Consider the following 20,718-nt stretch of genomic DNA (forward strand, 5'->3'; position numbering starts at 1 on the left):
AAGTTGAAATAGATGCTAATTAAGAATTTCAGTGTCTTTTGTGACGTTTAATTAGCACAATAATCCTTTTTCCTCTCTAGCTAGCCAGTGCTAGCACATTAGTAGCTTATCCGCTCTAGCAAGCAAAGCATTTTAATTAATTAGCTAGCCTTCTAATACCTTCTAATTCTCTTTAGCTAGCTAGCTAGAGCTAGCACACATAAACACATTAACCAGAGCTAGCACTTAGCTACGTGCTAATCGCTAGCTAAGCGCTAATCGCTAGCTAAGTGCTAGCTTTGGTTAATGTGTTTAATTGTATTATGCTCCTGAAGGAGTGCTAATGTAAAATAAGGAACAGCTCATAGTAGGGTAAAATATTTAAGGTGTATTGTTCTTATTTTGTGTTAATATTAAAATCATTCAGCTTTAAATTGTTTGTTTGTTAGCCGCCTTCTAATTATCTTTAGCTAGCCAGCTAGCACTAGCTTATTAATGCCTTGTCATTCTCTGTAGCTAGCTGTGTGTGTGTGTGTGTGTGTGTGTGTGTGTGTGTATGTGTGTGAGCAGGCTTTGGTTGTCATGGCAATCAGGGGAGCCCACAGCAGCTGCGCGCGCTCTCTCTCTGTCTCTAACTCCTCAGAGAGACAGAAACATTTAAAATGAATCCCCTCGAACCCATGGCCAGGAACGACCGAAATGAAAACCGAAAAGACCGTGAGCGTCGTCATCTTGTTGACTATAGCACTGCCGAGTTTCAGTGGTTAAAGTTAAAAAATGTGACCTGGGGAGATTGAGAGAGAAGAGGTTCAACGAGCTCCTTTCAAGTTTGCTCCTCTGCATTTTAACATGGGAGTAGATGGGGCCGTGAGAGGGTGTTGCTGGCGCATCAGTGCGTTTCCCGCCAAAACTATTTGTCTGACAGCTTCAGCAGTAGTATCACTGCGACCCCAACGAATTTACCTACGTTTCTATCTATAAATTATTTCGGTAGAGTGAAATTTGTGGCCATGACAGCAGTTTACAAATTTATTTTTTGACAAATTTTTCTCTCTCCCCACACTCTAGCGGTGATGTCACGCACTCTGGCAGTTTTTTTCAGTTGGAGGTTCTCGCAATACACACCCATTCATTTTTTGGACCGGTTTTTGGCAATTTACCGGCAAACCGTTTGGCGAAACGCTTAGAAAAGTCATAGCACTAATGTCCTCATCGAGCCGCACGTTTTGATACCTTTTTTGTGTATGTGCGACAAAAGCTGCGGGAGAAGAAGCGCGCCGAAAAACGTACGGAAGAATAAAATATATTAAGTATGGGGAAGAGTAGTATTGTGCTTGCTTATGCAAGGCACATTATTATGATGAATAAAATATTTATGGGAATTTAATTATGGGATCCAGTGTTTTTGTGTTGGGGTTTTTTTTGCTTAACCCATCCTACTGACTTAAATTCAAGATATTTCAGACTCTGTTGCTTCGATTTCGACCATTCTGTTTTTAATTTTTCATGTGCATACCCCAATGTTTTGAAAGCAAAATACTACATTTGTTGAGTAACACAAGAAGAAGTCATCAGTTTGTTATAGGTATCAGCATATTTCAGAAAATGTCAAGCTTTTGCAAAGAAATATTACATTTTCCTCTCTATGACAATTATAGAATTTTCTTGAGTATTTTGCAGTGTGACTAAAGCGCCAAATAAATGTTGACTGGATATGAAAGGAATGAGGATCTGCAGGGAAGCATCAACATTTTCCTTTCAAGGCAGACTCACACTTCCCACCCACAGGTGTCTTCACTTTTATTTGATTAGACCTCTTCTTCAAGACTGTGTGGGCGTGTACATACTATATGTGAATGATAGCTCCCTCACTCATGTTGCACCTGTTAAGGCGGGACAACTTAACACCTTCGTCACCGACATAGCTCCACCCATCTTCAACCTAAACATTTAATTAACCAGAATAACTACACACAACTGTGTTGGCATGCACTGACTTTTGGTCAATGGTGGGAGAAGTACTAAGATCTTATACTTAAGTAGAAGGAGAAATACAAAAATCATATTTTAGAATAAAGTATATTATTATCGCATTATGATTATTATTGTAATTATGATAACGTGGGGCAAATTTTTTATAACTTTATTTATATGTATTTTATATAAATTACTTAACATATTGCTGGGTAGCTTGTGGATTACCCAAAGGGATCAATAAAGTACAGGTGTTAATAACATTAACACATTAACAATAACATTAACTCATCTATTCAAGTGTCCCAGTAAGTCAAGATAATGTAAGCCAACATGGACAATACCGGGACCCCTGAAACTAAAGTAGCTTATTATCTACACCTGCTGTGATATGTTTTAATGTCTTCACTGAAAATTTTTTTCTATCTTTATTTGTCTATGATGAAGTCATATTATCACATAATATCACAATAAGTATTTCCAAAGAACAGATTATTCATCAATATTCCATCGATGTTCACACCTTAATCGATATTACACACTATTGCAAAGCAACATAAACACATTTTATCATTTATTATTGATTTTCGGCAGCCTGGTTCTCAAAATTGCTATGAGACCTTGTTTACTTGCACCATGCTTCTGCTGAATGTATGTTATCTGGTTTGTTTTGAATATTAACAGCTTAATTGTACTGAGCAAACTGCTTGAACGGCACAACAGAGTGTATCACAAGAACTGCACAAGCCACAGGAATTTTGGGAGCGGGTGGACGAGTGTTCTTCAGATCAAAAGAATAACTTGCAGTTTGCTGCTGAATCCCAAAAAGCACATTCAATAACATGCATGCTTTTCAAGTCCTGAGGGGTTTCTCATAATACGGATGTTGCTCAATATTTTATTGCAGTTGTGGATATGTACTGTATCTCTCTGCACAACAGATGAGCACCTCTATTTCCTCATGGAGGCCGCAGAGCTTCACTCTGCCTTAGACCACAACAAAAATCAATAATTGCCTTAGACAGGTCACTAAAACACACACACACACACACACACACACACACACACACACACACACACACACACACACACACACACAACTGTTTGGAAAGGTGTTGTCTGGGCTGAAATACCACTGATGTTCACAATAAAAGCTTGTATTGGACAGAATATGATTGTGTCCCAAAGGGGGACAAAAAAATTAACTGGGTGACTAAACTTAATTATAATTTAGTGCATTGAAGTAAAACACACATTTCTGTTCTATTTGTATTCTCTTTTGTCTCATTTGTTGATGCTTTATTGCATAATAATTCTGCTTTGCAGGTTTTGTTTAAAAACCCAACATATCACCTACTGCAAAAGGCCTCATATGAAACAATAAGACTAGTCTCAGCCATGCTAGTGGCTCTGTGAGGCTGCACTTAGGCTCATCTCACAATGATAATGCTACCTTAGCTTGGCATATTAGCATACTAACATTTGCTAATGAGCAGTAAAATCTATGTAGAGCTGAGGCTGGTGCACAGTGAAAACCACTGGGGTTAATGAAGCACCAATGCAATACAGGGTTCATTTTTACCCAGTAGTATTGGGTAGACCACCCAATACAGTGATCCAGTTACCCAACAATAGTTTGAAAAACACACCAATACAGGGTCAGGTTATCCCAATGTAGTGCCAGTGCTGCATTGGCCCCTCACTGGTTAAATTTTTAACAGATTTTTTTGTCACCCAGAAAGGAGAAAAGTGAGGGGATCACAAAATGTGATCCTACCGTGACATCACCCATTGGTTTGTGGAGAACCGTTTTGAAACGTTGAGTTCGGCGTTAATACTGTCACCTTCTTGGAGGAAAAAAGGGCATCCAGGTCACAAACATTTGCATACTACAAATGAACAGTACACTAAAATGTGTTTCTGAAAACATTTGACTCACTGAGAACCAGAGGATAAGCCATGGTAGGGATTTGTCAATCACAGGGAAGCCACACCCTAAAGCATGTCCTGCTTTATTGTCTATTTTACTCTAAATGGGACCAAAAATCCGGTATGGAAGAAGATTTGAAACTAGAGAGCAACTATAAACTCGTTAGAAATTGGTGTACTGAGGTAATAGATCAAGTAAGAAGTAGGATCATTTTCTCATAAGGTTAGATGCAATCTGACTTCTTTTGCAACCAGTGGAGTCACCCTCTGCTGGCCATTAGACAGAATGCAGATTTAACGCACTTAAAGTCTATTGGGAACACAAAAATATCATTGAAACATTAATGTGTGTACCAACTTTCATGGCAATCCATCCAATAGCTGTTGAACTATTTCTTTCAAAATCAAAAAAGTCAATGTGGCACAAGAGGAAAAGTCAGAATAGTTTATATATTATATACATTTATATATATTATTTTAATCCAGTTGTCGAGATATTTCAGTCAGCATCAAAGTGGGGGGTCGACCAAACAACCATGAGTGTCTTAGAAATAAGTTTTATTGTTTGCTTAGCAAATGGACAAAAATAGTCTGTGTCGGCCTATAATTAATGCAGTCATATGTGCTTCTGAAATATACTCAAATTAACACAGGATGTCAGCATTTTGCTCAACGTGTTTAACACACTTAATGTGCTGTACGTATGATGACTAAATCAACAATGTCATGTACAGTTTAAATCAGTTCAGTATTCAAACATTAGTTCAGTAGCAAAAGTGTTTTTCTCTTTTAGATTCTATTAATAATCAGTTGAGAGAAAACATCTGAAATTGTAACTGAACTCAACTTACAAATCAAAGCATATACTGCTTAACATATTCTCTATTAGTCAAACCATGTATACTCTGCACTGCCAAATAGCAATACTGAGCCAATAGTCACAGCTAAATCATAGTACCGATATTAAAATGCACAAGCCTGAAGGTAAGATAAGATGACGACAAGACAGGAAATTCATATCCACTCGACCTCTGTGTTAAGTAGCCGCAGCTAACCATCCATGGACATTTAACCTCTAAAATGTGTATGAATGTTATTCTTCAGAGTAGTGTTTGAAACAATCAGCACTCTGATGAGGACATTGTTTGGATTTCAGTGCACTGTCTCTGCTATGTGACTGGCAGACAGATGTGTTGTGGTGATTTGTGATATAGATTATACAAAAATTCACATACAGCACTCTATCACATTGGAATGAAAATACATTACTAATCCCGTCAGTGTTAAATTATAGACAGTGGTATAGTTTTGAATTTTAGCAGTGAGGATTTTCGAAATGTAGCTGTAAAAGTATTCAACCCCATTTACTCACTCAGGCTGAATTGTTTTGCAGGCAAAAACATTTCAGAACATACATTATTCATACATCATTCTCAGATTCAAGATTGCTTTGATTTTATCTCTCTTGCAAGGAAGGCTTAGACCCATGCCGGTTCACCTTAGCAGGCTTTTAAGGGTATGTATGTGCGAGTCAGCTGTCTCTGATAAGTCAGATATTCACTGCACATCCTACACATACACCAACATCCCTTTTCTGCATAGGAATCGTAGTTAATGTAAAATCTGAATATCACATGTATGAAATGCTTTTGATGGTTCAGGACCAAAATACCTCTTTGATGATCTTTTACTACATGAACTCTCTCGGGGTTGTCTCAGGTCTGGTAGAGGTCTGTTCTCAGAGTCCAAACAAATACAGTAAAAACCATTAACCTGGAACAATCATCCAGAACATAATAGGATTTTCCCCCCAACATGACCAGGTTAAAAGGTTTACATTCTCCAGCACCAGACTTCCACTCTGTGCTCACATCCTGAATTCTCTCCTATTTATTTCTGCATTTTCATGAAGCAAGATCTCTTTTAAAAAATGTCCTATCCTTTCTTTTTGTCTGTGTTTTTCTGTTTAATCATACATATATTTTGTGAATTAAATGAAGGCTACTATGTACATTAAATCACCTTTACTTGCTTCATGAATAACTTAGAGTTTAAGCACAAATCACTAGAACATTAAATGTGAAGTGACGTCTCTGTAACACATGTCAGAGATGGACTGTCTTTATATTTTTCTGGTCCTAAACTTTTACAATGTCAGATTCCCACTCGCTACATCTTGTAAAAAATCAACCAAATATCCTACACATAAATGTAACTAATGTTTTACAGTCCTTAATCTCAGCTCTCAACCTCTCCCCTTGTGCCATTATTGTGATAGGGGAGACTCTGGGGTACCGTAGCACTTAATGTTTCTGCATTTGTACCTTTAAGGGCCAAACAGCAGAATTCACAATTACAGTTTCACTACCTGCTACTGTGATGATGGCAGCTACAGATAAACCTCACAGTGTTTCCTTGTTATGATTTTGTTGAATTTCAAATTTGACAAACTTGAAATTAACATAGAAATGTTCAAGAGCTGTGAAGGTTTTCCTGGATAACATTTTCAATTTGACAAACTGTATATGTGGCTTTGTTGTGTTACATGATGAAACAAAAAAGACAAGCAGATAAGTAGCTACAGCTCATTGTGACACTCTTTGTGAACGGTTGATAATTAAATCCACTGTACAATGAGCTAGGGGATGTTTTTATTTTTATTTTATTTGAGTCATTGGAAAATTATGGATTTATTAGTAAAAACGTGGAGAGCTTTTTGAACAGCAGCCCCATTAGCTGTCTGATCTTGCTTAATGCCTTGCTCAATGAAACTCGGGCAGAATGAAGAGAGAGGTTGCAGGGTGGGGTTGATGATGATGGTGGGCGGGCTGTGTCTTCTTCTCACCCTCCTGCAGCCTTTAAATGAGACACCACTCCCATGTGGAGATACTCATCTCTAACCTGATTCTTGGGATTAGAAAATAAAAAACCAAAAATATACCTCCTTGACAACCACAGCTTCTGTCTCTGTGGACTGAACGCCGTTTAATGCTCCATGGCAACGCTGCTGTTAGTTTGATGGGAAGCAGGATTGGTCAACAGCAGCTGACCGCGCCCTCAACCCATATAAGCTACCTACCAAACTATTACCATCAAGTGTCGAGGGAATGACGGCTCTGCTGCTGCTGCCGCTGCTCTCGGTGCGGCGGAGGAGAGAAAGCATCTTTGTCTGTACGGAGGAGCTCCGGGCTTCCCTGTCTGCCTGCCTCCATCGACACAGCAACATCTAAAAGATAAGAAGACTATCGGAAGACAGAGGTCGCGCATTCATCTGTCGTATGCATCTCTGCTGAATTTAGGATTTTTCTTCTTCTTTTTTCTTCTCCCACCCTCTCTCTTTTGTGCTTGTGTTGTTGCCTGGGCTGGAATAATCAACCCCCCCCACACACACACACACACACACACACACACACACAGTCTCCTCGCCGCTGTATCCATGTGTCGGATCGCTGGATGATGCACAGGTAAATGACTCCGCGCACCTCCTACACAGAAACGACCTTATGTACGGGCGGTAAATAGCTTTTAAAGCGCGCTGCAGTAGGAAGCGGGCAGATAAGCCGTGCCGTATCTGGTGTGTGCGTGTTTTTTCAATGTCAGTGGTCCGGAATTGTTTGTATTCCAATTCGGGGATGTTGGGCTGCCGCTCGCCAATTATTGACACTTCTCTTGGGGTGCCTTTTGAAGATTTTCACTTAATGCAGCCGGAGATCATCATGTTTCCAGCCGACCATCTTTGTTATCAGTGTTTACAGTCAGTTGAGGTGGGTGGAGGAGAGGTATGGTTTCCAAATTCAACACGGTTGCGGATGAGGTCGCTTAATTGCGTGCCGGAAGACATGTCCTGTGGTTGGGCTACAGCACATGCAGTGGTGGCTTCTTCCTCTGTGTAAAAGGCTGCAGCCGCGGCAGAAATATGGAAACGAGCTACATATCCTATTGTTTGATGCTGCCAGATGCCACATGCCGGGTTGGCTTGAAATTAATATATATAAAAGTGAAGTTAAGGTGGTCTTTGAGTCATGCAGCATGCATGGGCCCTTGTCTCTGAAATGCTTGAGGTAGTCTATTTATTATTGAGAGGGATTTCATGTACTGTGGCAAAGGATTGGCCAGTTTAAAGATAGAAGGGGGGAGACAAGAGAGGGAAACAGGAGTTGTAGTCGAGCATCTGCCACATCATCTGCAACAAAAGGAGGCTTCGCCGTCAGCTCTGAATATTATCCTTTAAAATAAGGGGGGGCTGAGTTGTGAGCTGGAAAGACAAGGTTTCTTACCTGTGTGTGCTAAGATAATGTTTCTTAAAACCTGCAGCCCAGTATCCACGCCCCCATACGAAACTGCTGCCTCCATACAGCAGATTATATGGCACCAGTTCAGCAGGGTTGACCACTGAGGAGGAGGTGGTTCTGGTTCAAATGGAAGCTTCCAAAAGACAAAATGTTTTTAAAAATGGCAAAACTGGAAAATGTGAGTCAGTCCTCCACACTAATGTGCAACACTGTATTTTATAAGTGGATGAATGTAAATGAACAGACAGTTTACTTCATAATTGTGTATTGCTCTTGGATAATATGGAATTTCATTATTATTCTTTTATTCAAAGGGCGTTTGTTTTATTTTTTGACTGCCTCCGGTGCTGCCGCATGAAATGGCAATGATTCTAGGAACTCACAACCTTATACTTCCCACAGTAATTTGATTGTTTTATAAAAAAAAAAGAAGAAAAAGAGGGGAGGTGCCCAAGATTCTGAGCTACACCCTGTGCACATCTCACATACGTACTGCTGCCCTTCCTGCACCGCCTGTGAACCCATTTGCTTTGCAAATTCTGCTCCAACAGTAACACGACACATTTTGTTACTGAGTTCTCTGAGTAGGGAAACTGGAATCTATGTATTCACAGAGCAGGCAAGAGCACTACTAGCTCAGATTTCCTGTTCACCTGAATTAGGTGACCCTCCTCTGCTTGGCTACTGTTGCACGCTATCTTTCAGCACCTCACTTGTGGACAGCAACACAAGTGTTGCATCTCAGATGAGTCGCACGTTCTCTCATTACCACATACTGTTTGGCTGTACTCTTAAATCCCCGCTGGTTGAGTTGACAGACTCATTTAAATGCTATAGCCTCCTTTAGTAGGCCACTTGGTTTCTTAAATGAGAGCCACATTGACAACAAGGAAGTCATGTCTCGCAATGCTCAAGACATGAACAATGAACTTATGCAATGCTGCAGACGACTTTCTGTGCATGTAGTGTTGTTATGGTGATATTTTTAGGCAGGGTGTGTCACAGTCTTGGCTTTTTGTTTTCTCTTTTGGTATACTGCATTTTTTCCCCCTCGACCATGCTTCATTTATATTTGTAGCTCATTCAGTACAATTCACATGTTTATTTTTATTTCTCATCAGCTCTATTTTGACACAGGATATATGGCATTGCCAAGATTTTACTCACCACTAATTATTTTTGGTGCCTTCAGTGCCATCTTTACCACACTTGTGTTGCTATGGTCTGACTCACAAGACATCTGTCTCCATCTCTGCTTCCAATGAGATTTAAGGGTTTGGGTAGAGTTAGTGTTTAAAAAAAATAGTACAATGGTGTCACTGCTGGTGCAGCAACTAACATAATACTACTAGCAATAATACTGAAAATAATATCACAATTCATTTCGTAGCTCTTACTAGAACAGCTGCATGTTACTTCACATTGAGCTTAAAATTTGAAATTCTTTAAGCCATTATCTCTTAAAGCTGCACTTATGTGACTTTGACATTAGCATGGCATCTGCTGAGCGTGAAAAGGAGATAATATTTGGAATTAAGACATCTCACACAAAGCACCAGCCAATATGCAAAAAGAGATGGTTGATTGGATGACATGAAGGAGGAGAAACAACAACAGGGCAGAGTTGACAGTGTGTGTGTGTGTGTGTGTGTGTGTGTGTGTGTGTGTGTGTGTGTGTGTGTGTGTGTGTGTGTGTCACAGCTCAATAGCTTCTGCATGTGTACTGGGGAAGTGGAAGGTTACAGATATTGTGTGGCATTGCGAATCGTGTCGCTTCCTCTCTATCATACCCCATCAAGGTCATATCCACAGACTGAAAGTGGTGGCCCTGGCCTTTTCCACTCCTGGCTCTGGCAGAGGAATGGGGCCCGCGGACCACTGCTGCTTCTAATCAGGGCTGACGCGTGACTCAGTTGCATGCCAGCTGCACAGCCAAACAGGGATTATGTCCCTGGATGGTGAAGACAAAAAAAAGGTCATTGTTGAGATCTTTGTCTCTCTACACCTTTGGCAAGTTTAGGGTTATTTCATTATTTGTGGTTGTTGTTGTTGTTATTTCTAATGAAATACTTAACTGATAACTGAAATCCTGCATATGGCTAGGAGCCTTATAGTCAGGGTTGTGACACCCGGAGCGGGATGTTGGTTACAATCTGGGTCATTGTGCCACTTGTTTTTAAGAGTAGCTAAAAGGTTTTAAAGCAGTATTAAAGTTTAGTGGACACTTCTAAAAAAAAACACAATAAAAAAAACACACACACAAAAGAAACATGTACAGTGGCAACTGATTTTGAAGGGTTGATTGATATTGTTATATATCTGTGAAATAATAGGCAGTGAAATTGCCAGTTATTTTCACCACAGGTGGTACAGTAGAAGGAATGGAAGTGAAGGTGGTGTATAATTTTCTGTAAGCAGAATGCCTCTCAGGATTCAAGCAAAGGTACATTGGAACCTGTCATACTGACAAAAGTGTTTTTTGAAAACCTCAGGTGATTCATTAAATATGTGCATTACAAAAATGTACCAGATCAAAATTTAGCTTGAGACAGTGCAGCAATTATGAAGAAAGAATTAAGTTTATTGTGTACTCCTTTCATTGACGCAATGGTGCACAACTTGAAATATCCTTTATGTTATTTCAGTGGGCCAGGACAGTTCAGGAAATACAATGAGGGAAACTGAAGCCTGTGATAATATTAGTTATGAAGTCAAGATCCGGCTCACATATAATAACCCAGAGCGGAGCACATCCAGGCTCTGTCTTTCAGGAATATTGGTGCATTTTCTGCTGCTTAACTGACAGTGTTACTGTAGATAAAAGCTAATTCAGGTACAGCAGGCACAAGTATTTTGCCCCACCATGTAGTGCAGACACAGCCTTTATAACTGATGACCTCATATGGTGTCAAATTAGCCTCTGGTCTTGATTAAGAGGCAATTGAAGACCAGTAATAACAAAGAAAAATGGAGTAATGTAAGTATTCATAATCACACAGTTTAACATTGCACAGTTCTGTTGTAATTCGCCAAAAATAGCATACAGAATAATGAGTTCCTAGAGTGCAGATAAAAGCCCCTGAAGGTGATATATATAATGAGCATTCACTATTAAACTTAAGATACATGACCCAGCAGTTAAAGAAAGCAGGTTTGTCTTTCTGTTCCATTCAGGTGTCTATTGCGCATGTGTTGCATTACATTGCAAATCTAAGTATTTCAGCTCATCCATTGTTGTTACTATGTGACAGCATGAGAAAGGGAAGCTGAAACTGCACTGTTAACCAAAATGTGCCCAGGCAGCATAATCAGTGCCCTTAGAGATATAAAACACAATATCACCCTGTCAGGAAATACATTATGCAGCTACAGTACTCAGAAGACGGCAACGCAACGAGGCCCAAATCTACTACACAGCGCTGATAGGGAAAATCTAGAGGAATAACAGCTACTCTGTATGCTGTAGTTACTGTATCGTGTTGAATCTGCATTTTACCTTCGAGTAGAGCTGGGCGATGTGATATAGGGCTAGATACTGTCTGGTAGTCATACAGTGACGTCATAATATACTTTGTGTGTGTTTTTCTTTCCACATCCCAGAGGCTAAATTACACTTATGTGGCCCAAATTAGGGAGCTTAATTGACTATGAAAGAATCAGTCTTTCCTAAAATATCATCACATTGCAGTATATTAGAGATATACTGTACAGCGATATTATGGTAGTTGATCAAGAATACTGTGATATTTGGGTTTCATATTTGGTTTTCCAAATCCCTAAAATTATGCTTTAGTAATGCATGTCAATAAAAATAACAAACTGGATCAATTCGGCACTATATTTTTGACAGCACAACAATTGACTTCCTTTACCATCATCCTTAAAGAAGTCAATTTTCTGCTAAAACAGCGGTGACACGAGCAAGGTTAAACACTCACCTTGACTGACTGTCAGACTGATAATAAGCTTTATCTACATCACCTCAGCTGACGCTAACTTTAAAATAAAATAAAAATCCCGACTACAGTTGAAACATTTTGATTGAACTTGTATCAGATCTGTTGCCAGAGACTTCTGACGGGGCTGCTGAGGTCCTACACTATCTTAGTTGCAGATCACTCAATGAATCTTTCTCTTTCATTCCAGACATTACTCTCACCGGCACAGGCATTCATCTTTTTCGAGGTAATATCCACAGGACTCTCGCATGGGAGGCATGTGAGAGTTCACAATGAGAGGTAGCTTGTGTGTGTGTGTGCGCGCATTGTAAATTGCATTATACTGTAAGAGCTGAGGTTAAAGGAGCACAGCCCTACGAGCTTTCTTTTCTCCTTCCTATCATGTCACATTAAGGCGGATGGCAGATTTACGTGGATGCAATTGATCAGTGAGTGGCATATCAGGCTGGGCGTGAATCAAGAGATTTTTAGCAGCTGCCTGGCTGTCCATCCATCACGCTGATCTCTGCTGTGCTTGAACCGGGCCTGTCACACTTAGATGGCCAACTGACTGCAGCATGGGGGGATGGGGTGGTAAACACTGGGACAGTCATTTATTTCAATTCACTCTGTGTCTGCAGGCGTCTCTCATGGGGAACAGATTCATGCTAATTCGTTATAGTATGCATCGGAAATCTCATCTAATACTGCGCTGCAAAATCAATCTTATCCTTGCCCGAGGCTGCGTCGTCTATAAAGGCGTTTGTCTCGTGTGTCCTACCTGTGTGAGGAGGCTCCATGCCGTATCAATGTCAGCATTCATTGGGTCTTAGTGGAGCTCTCTGATCCTGGCCAAGAAGCTGTTACCCAAGATTAACCCCGGCTGTTCTGTTGCATAGCTGCTGAAGAGGAGATGTGTGTGTTTGTGTGGTTGTATGTGTTTGCGTGAGTGTGTGTGTGTGTGTGTGTGTGTGTGTGTGTGTGTGTGTGTGTGTGTGTGTGTGAGGAGAAGAAGAAGAGAATCAGAGAGTAGGATGCTTGCTTGCTCCCACTCTTCGTTTTGTCTGGTGGCATCCTCCTCAGGATGAGATGTGACAGCACTGGATGATCTAATCACGGATGTCATAGCATAGCTGCTTATTAACTGAGATTTCAAGGGCAAACATTTCCATCATTAGTAGTATATTGTATAAATGGGCGAGCTCTATGAGCAAGTGCGGTGCTGAATGATGGCTCCTGGTAATGTCACTTATGCACAGGAGGGACTAGTTGTCTCATTAAATTTTTTTCTGCATATATTTTAGGAGTGTCTTTATGAGGATCTAATTTATAGAACATGCATTGATATGTGGTGTTCTAGTCCAGGACAGCAACTGGAGTCTTCTTTGAGAGTTGAGGGGGAAGGAGCTGTCATTCATAGTAAAACTCACTTGGGTTGCTTTCATGATGGTTATGTTTTAGAGTATTTGCATATTCAGAGTACTGAAGAGGCAGTCTGCAAGATGTGCAAATTCATGAAGTTTCACAGTTACAGAAGGGCTTCATTGATCTTTGATATCTGTAGTGTCGATGTTAACTCTCTGACAATGTATTTTCTCTTTATTGCTTTTGGATCAGTGTATGTTTTGACAGTTTGTGTGTGTATGTGTGTCGTTCATCATTTAAGAGTTTCAGTGATCTCCCGATGAGATGTTATCAGCTCCCTGTGACCAAAAGCACACTAGTGTTAACTGACTTAATAAATGCTCAATGTCAATATTTAGATTTTTTTACTCTCTTTCTTTGGCATCATATGCTAACCTCTGCTGACTGAGAGAGTGAGCAAGCTTGTGATAATTAAAAACCATCCATCGACAAGATTTAATTTATTTCTGTTTCATAATCTTTGATGACAGAAATTCACTGTGCTGTCCTCTTGTCAGCCGTGCTGGTATCGTGGCTTTATAGACCTTATAGTCTGCCAGTCCAACAGAGAAATATTTCAATTAGAGCTGCAACAGTTTGTTGATTAATCAATTATTCGATTGACAGAAAAAATAATTTGCAACTATTTTTATTATCTGAGTGATTTCAGTAATTTTTTGAGCAAAAAGTGCAGTGTATATTAAATTATAGTTGATATTGTTTCCGACTGTTGGTCAGGAAAAACAAGACATCTGATAAAGTCATTGATTATAGGATATATTGATGGGAATTTTTACTTTTTATAGACCAAACAATTAATTGATTGACCATGGAATTTGGTACAGACATTCATGGTCACGTGGGGACCATGTCAAGTCTGAGAGTCTGAGATGTCCCACATTGGCCACCATACAGGGAATAAACTATTTTGATTTAGTTAACCACATGACCTTTCTCTTGGTGCCACCCACAGGAAAAACGTAGATGCTTTGACCTTGCTAGTAGTCAGGTAGTGTAAAAGTTGTTCAACAATCCGACAGTTTTGTTTCCTCGTGTGTAATGAGCCATAGAGTGGCTACAGACTTTTAGTCTATACTCTAAAGAAAGAAATTCATACTTGCAAATGATCAGCAAACCTTTTTTGATAGGATACAATTTTCATGGACCATGAGCCATGGTCGGCAACATTAGGCTGCGGGCAAACCAACCAAAAAAAGCCTTTTCCATTAAATTGACTAAGGCTAGCCGGGCAGCTATGCAGGGATGCCAGGACGCCTAAATGCTGTATTTCTACCATTTACCATTCAACCATTGTAAAGAAATAATTGCGATAGCTGTGATTGTTATTCAGAATTGTAAAATGGGTTATCATAGTATTATAAACCACTGTGCAGCATTTTGTCATCTGACAAGCCATCAAAAGTCACAGATTATCAAATTCACTGATTTGTTACTTAACCATCCTGGATTGTATTTGATGTCTCACTTGTACTTAAAACAAGGAAAACACCCCCACTAATGCAGCCCCTTGCCCCCTGGGCTGATATTTTGAACACTCGCTTAGACAGGAAGCAATTTGCAAAAAAATATAATCATCGGAATATCAAACACATTTATGTGTCTATAAGATTTTCCCTCTCATCCCTACTTTGGCTTACCTGTGTGAGATTGACAGCATCTGACTAAATGGCGCTCCATGCCATCCTCTGCTCGTCCACACACATCACTCATGTCATTATGTGCTGTAACAGAGTGGCGTGGGTGGCGAGTGGACAGAGTGAGTCTTTTCAAAAAATATAGCTAAGACAAATACTTCTAGTCAGTGATGATAATGTTCTGCATGTAAACCCCCTTTTTTTCCCTAAACACTGAAGTACAAGTGAATAGATTCAGTGTTGACAGTAGATATTCCGGGGCTAAGCTCTGTCTAATAATGTTTGGGAGCCTCTGTACCTCAACCGAGTCCCCTGATAGCCTCAACCCAACCTCTACCTCTGAGTGCGATAAGGGTGGTGTTCTGATCTTGCAGGATTGGACCGAAACAGTGATTATAGCAGGTTAATTTTGCAGCGTGCAAACGTATTGAGGATTCTGCCTGCTGTCTTGTCTTTTAAATAGCATTTTTTACTGTGGGAACCTAACCAAATTCTATCTCAGAGGAAAGCATTTCAAATGGTATTACAGTTAAAGCTATGTAGCGAGCAGATGTGCATGTATCTCATCCTTTACTACGCCTACAGTACATTTACATTCATTTAATGAGGGAACTGTGCACAGTACCATGTTTATGCTTGTAGCTAGTGTTATGTAGTTAGCTACCTAATTACCTGGCTTGCTGGTTTGTGAAAATGTCAGCTGTTACAGTGCCCTGTGCCACTGAGAAAATTATAAATCTTGTTCTGTTGACATGCACTCACAGTATGGCCTACATGGTGTTCCAGCAAGTAGATATAGATACTTTAAATTGGTTGTTCTGCCTGACTGTGGTTCAGGCCACCACGCCATGTCTGCTCATATTTATCCCAGTTAAATCTACAGGTGCAGTAAAAACACTGTTTTTCTCTGTATGCCTGTACCTGAAAGATCTCGCCCAGAAAGACAAATTGGCAGTTTGTGAAGAAAAATAATAGGCAGACACACATCAACAGCAGGGCCATGACAAACACAAATGTTACAAAAGCAGATGACACAATTGTTTTAGTTGAATATCTTCAATTAAAATCCATATTTCCAAAACGCTACTTTCATGTCATTGGTAAAAACAATTTGTGCAGCACACACCGTGAAGAGAGTGCAGGTACAAACATCTAATTTTCAGCACTACAGATATTGGTAGGGTTATATGTCTCTCTGTAAATTATGCAACATATAAATCATCAGGATAACAGTTGATGCAGAGATATGAGTTAACGGTCAAGAAGAGGATCAAGTGGATGATGAAGATGAGGATAATGATGGCTGTGTTGATGATGAAGGCTATATGCCTGATGGCAGGGTCGATGATGCTGCTGATTCAGATGTTGATGAGGGCTGTGATTATATCTCTTAAGCTTGCAGCTGAAGTAAAAAGCATTCCACAAATGCGTAAACATCTGTGAAAATAATATGCAGAGAGAATCACAACTAAAAGCAAATGTTTAGAGCTGGATATGGTTTTATTTTTTTCATTGTGCTAATATGTTACATTGCAACCAATGCAAAAATAGCACATTTGTCAGTATCTTTGTTTTAGGAATATAAACATGGTTTTCTACAAAACCCTTTTAATTTAACAAAATTGGTTCAGATGCATGCATTAAAGGAAAACTCTGACGTTTTGGGAAATACGCTTATTTGCTGTCTTACCTATAGAATTAGATGAGAACACTGATACCGCTCACACTCCTGTCTGTGTTATTATAGATCCCACTGTTTTTCTTGGCAAGAGACAAGGCGCAGGATTGGCCATTCTCCCATGCTTGCGTAAGTGAGATAAGTTAACATTTGGTGAAAGCGTAACCCAAACCATGATATTTTCCTAAACCTGACCAAGTGATTTTGTTGCCTAAACCTAACCAAAGTGTGACTGAAAACTGAAGATAATAAGAAACTAATAATAATTCAATTAAAATTTAAATTTGAAAAAATATCTCACAAACCCCTGTCTCCCAGGTGCAGGCACTCTACTTAACCCATTTTAATTATTTCTAATCTACCACTACTTGCTTCCTAAATTAGACTTTGGCGCTATTTATACTACATATAAAGCTTATTTCATTAGCTTTCTGTACACCACCTGGCAAGCATGGCCCCTGGCCAATTCTATAGTTCTTGAATCTACGCAGGTCGTGTCTTGCCAAGAAAAGCAGTCGAATTCATAATTACACTCTCTGGTAAATGTGAAGCTGCTGCCAGCAGCCAGCTAACTTAGCTTAGCTCAAAGAAAAGGAACAGCTAGCCAGGCATCATCCAGTGGGAATAAAATTCGACAGTACCTCTAAAGCTCCCTAACTGATTATTGGTCCCAACCAAGAAATAGTATGGTTCCTGTTTCTGGTCTTTGTGCTAATCATTTGGCTGCTGGCTAAAGCTTCATATTAGCTATATTAGCTACGGCTATGAGTGTGGTATCAATCTTTTCACATAACTCTCAGCAAGAAAGGGGATTAAGAATATTTCCTAAAATGTCAGACTGAATGTTGTCTTAAAATTAAAACCTTTAATAAAATACCCTCTCAAATTTGCAATAGATCAATAGGGAAGTATCTGATCAACAAACCTTCAATAATCAACAGTTTTTGATATGTGATGTCAATCAGGTTCGAAGTCAAAGCATAAAATTCTCAATATCTAGAGAATATTTGATTGTGTTTGTGAAAATGATTCGTCTTTTATTGAACAGATGCAGAAACACAACATGCCATTGACAATCCAATCAGGGTAGAATCAAATCTTTTAGTTTCTATTCAACAATGACAATGGCCAGCAAATACTCATACTGTAATACTGACACCACTTAAAAGTAACACACAAAACACAGCCGTATCCTTCATCCCAACCACTAAATAAGACACATTCTCAGCAAAAAATAAACACTAAATGTCATATATAAGTAATTAAAGTTTCATGTTTCACACCATTATAGATGAGTGCATGACCATCATAAAAGATTGAGTTATTTACAATGAAGTCACCTTCAAAAAAAAGACTGAGGACTGAAGAAAAAGTAGAAGGAATGAAATGCAAGATTCATAAAGCATAGGGAAGAAAGGAGTGTTGTTTGCAACATGACATACATTTGAAGTCAGGACACTGTCATGCACTGTGGAAAATATTTATCTCACTACTAGCACTGAGACCCTGGAACTGCACGGTGGATGCCCACAGGACTAATGAAAAAACACCAGTACGCTCCAATTATGACTTCCACCAAATAATCACAGTACATATCAGGTGCAAAGGGAGCAGTGTTCACTAAGTGACTCAGAAGCCTACAACAGAAGCTACGTGACAAAAGTCAAGGTGACACATGTGAGGAGGAGGAAGGTTCATGGTTTTATGCACACACTGCTGGGTTTAAAACTGTATCTGATAATTGGGTGACACCAAATTAAAAGCTTACACTGTTTACACTCATGTTACATATAATAAATAGGAAATGAGCTTCCCTTGAGCATGTGACATTCAAATACATATTTAAATCTTATTAGCTTTCTTGTTGACAGTTAGACTAGGAGATTGATACCGCTCTCATATCTTTGTGAAATAATAAGCTACAGCCATGAGACACTGGAGGCAAAGGGAGCTGCTTTGTTCACAGGTTTAAAGAAAGGGTAGAAGTAGTGATGAAAGACAAAAACGTCCCCAAATGATGTCCTCAACCACAAAGCCAAACTGAAAAAAAATCTTTAACATAGTGTGTCATGTGGTGGTGATGGTATCAGTGCCATTTCATCTCACATTATCATTGTCATGCTGTTTGTCTTAAACCGTAAAACGCCAACTTACAAAAATGTTTAGGGTTCAAGCTCCGCTTAAAACAAACAATATATCATACAAAAACATGCAGACAGCTTGACTTTTAGTGTTAAAAGCTGACTCCATATAACTCCTAACCAGTAGATGTGAAAGAAAAGAAGTGGGTCAACAAACAGCATCCGTGTCAAATTACTGCTTGGCGCAAATCACAAATAACCCGAAGTGACTGTGGTAAACAAATATTGCAAATTACTTTAAACTGACCTTTGAAAGGAAATAGACCTGTTGTTCATCATGAAATCAAGGGCAGTTCAAGATAAACACAGTAATGTATTAACACAGTTGAAATCCATGAGGTATTTTATTTACTTTTAACTGAAGAGCCGCAATAAAACTCATAATATTTAATCAATTAGAGTGGCAGTGATTAAAGACATCTTAAAAAGATATAGCTTTATTCTTAGCCATGCTAGCTGCATAGCTCCAGGGATGGCAGTTAGTCGGTCGTCCACCACTTTAGTCCAGACATTCATGGTCGCCAGAGGATGGTGATCCTCTGACTTTTCCTCTAGCGCCACCATGGGGCATATGCAGGTTTGAGTAAAATGTCTCCACTACTTGATGCTGTACGTTGTGTTTATGTAGTGACTGTAGCAACTGTTTGCATACTAACACACTAAACCAAGATGATGGTTATACCTGCTAATCATCAGCATGTTAGCATAGCTCTTTGAAACAATCTACCTCCATCACTGCAGTCAATATCTACCTTATCTTTATTTAAAAAACATCTCAAAAGGTCTTTAATTAGCAAATATTCATAATACTTCTTGGGTGTCTGTATAATGTATTTCACCTGATAAAATAATTCTACATTTCTATTGATATTGTATTTCAGCTGCTTAAATTATGTATTCCAATTTTAGTTTTTATCTGTTTTTCTCTTTTTAAAGTATGATTATATAAGGGGAGGTATCAAGGTATCAAGTCTCTCCTGCACATAGTTCTATTTCCTTTAAATTCTATTGTTACATTTATTGTGTATGTGCAAATAAAATAAAAAATATATATATATATATAAAATATAGCATTCAGCTCAAAGTACTACCAAAACCAAAGTACAGCCTCACAGAGCTGCTACTGTGGCATGGTAGTAAACTCTTGTTATGACATTAATAAGAGTTTTGGGGTGAACTAAACAACATAGCATTGGTCTTTTTCACTTTGTACACTTGTGCAGTTTTTTTTTTTTCAACTTATGTTCAGTTCAGTTGTTTTGGAGTATACAAACATCGTTCCTGACATTAGGGAGATTACGCAATGGTAGACTATGTATTAAGTCTTTGAATTTGTGAGCAGTGCATAATAACTGATAGCTAGGTTGTGTTTTTGGGAGCTTTGTTATTTAGTGTAATTTAATTTATAGCAGACGTCCATTCCTGATGATGGAGTAAGAAATGAACTGTCCCACGTGTTCATTTCTCTCAACACTTTTACTCTTATCTCCTTTAAGTTACCTCCAGATTGGAGCAGAGTGCCACTGAGGGAGTTGAAGAAAGCAGCAGTAGTAAATCTGTTTCAATATGCAGCGACTGTATTAACGTACAACAATATTGAAATCAGTTGTTCAGCTAAAACAGTAAATACAGAATCTACGTTATCATATTTAATGACCTTGAAAATATGGTTGACGGTTACAATTCTTCACCTACACAGCATTAGTAGACAACATATAATCAAAATGC

At 39.1% G+C, this 20,718-nt stretch overlaps 1 protein-coding gene across 6 annotated transcripts in view; it reads left to right on the top strand.

Annotated features, from left to right (window-relative positions):
• Positions 1-6,768: 6,768 nt before the first annotated feature.
• nrxn2a (neurexin 2a) overlaps positions 6,769-20,718 on the top strand; it is a 119,369-nt gene continuing 105,419 nt past the window's right edge. For 4 of the 6 annotated variants that reach the window (XM_051401201.1, XM_051401205.1, XM_051401203.1 and 1 more), the window contains exon 1: positions 6,770-7,346. The gene's annotated coding sequence lies outside the window, so the exon portion shown is untranslated. Of the gene's footprint in view, positions 7,347-12,320; positions 12,360-20,718 lie in introns of all 6 variants that reach the window. The other 2 variants (XM_051401202.1, XM_051401206.1) reach the window with 2 other exon arrangements.

The sequence above is a fragment of the Dicentrarchus labrax genome, unplaced genomic scaffold (assembly GCF_905237075.1).
Source record: "Dicentrarchus labrax unplaced genomic scaffold, dlabrax2021, whole genome shotgun sequence".
In the NCBI taxonomy this organism is placed as follows: domain Eukaryota; kingdom Metazoa; phylum Chordata; class Actinopteri; family Moronidae; genus Dicentrarchus; species Dicentrarchus labrax.